Source organism: Mustela lutreola, chromosome 5 (genome assembly GCF_030435805.1).
Source record: "Mustela lutreola isolate mMusLut2 chromosome 5, mMusLut2.pri, whole genome shotgun sequence".
NCBI lineage: Eukaryota > Metazoa > Chordata > Mammalia > Carnivora > Mustelidae > Mustela > Mustela lutreola.
The window spans coordinates 81212496-81213169 of record NC_081294.1 but is presented as its reverse complement, the minus strand read 5'-3'; the positions used below and the strand labels follow the sequence as shown (position 1 = coordinate 81213169).

The window sequence follows — 674 nt, the reverse complement described above, 5'->3', positions numbered from 1 at the left end:
CCTACTGATCCAACTCCATTTAACTGACTTAAGCAAATGGACACCATGTTGATGACTAATATATCATATGCCTGAGTCTAGTATATCCATGCACTCCATTTGAGTTTTGTACTTAGCAAACATTGTAGTGTTTGTTCCCAAACCTTTTCATGCCAATTACACATATGGTTGCAATTTTATAACGTAATTAAATATTAACTGATAAGTATTTGCTTTGGCAACACATATACTAAAATTGGAATGATACAAAGATTAGCATGCCCATGTGCAAGGATGACTCCTAAATTCATGAAGCATTCCATTTTTTCCAAAAACCATTATGTACCTAGGAATATCAAAGAGGTAAAATATCTGTACTCTGAAAATTATTAAACACTGATGAAAGAAATTCAAGATGACACAAAGAAATGGAAAAATATTCCGTGCTCATGGATTAGAAGAAGAGATATTGATAAAATGTCTATATATTACTCAGAGAAATCTACACATTTAATGCAACCTTTCTCAAAATAGCAACAGCATTTTTTACAGAATTAGAACAAACTATCCTAAAATTTGTATGGAACTATAAAAGACCCTGAATAGCCAATGCAACCTTAAAAAAGAGAAGCAAATGAAACCATTTTCTTGGGACAGCAGAACCTAACATTGAAATGAAGGAAAAAACCTTGGTC

The 674-nt window shown here is 32.2% G+C and overlaps 1 non-coding gene across 1 annotated transcript; it reads left to right on the top strand.

Annotated features, from left to right (window-relative positions):
- Positions 1–205: 205 nt before the first annotated feature.
- Positions 206–308, top strand: LOC131832855 (U6 spliceosomal RNA). The gene has a single exon (XR_009354213.1). It is a non-coding gene; the product is annotated as a U6 spliceosomal RNA (small nuclear RNA).
- The last annotated feature ends 366 nt before the right edge of the window (positions 309–674 follow it).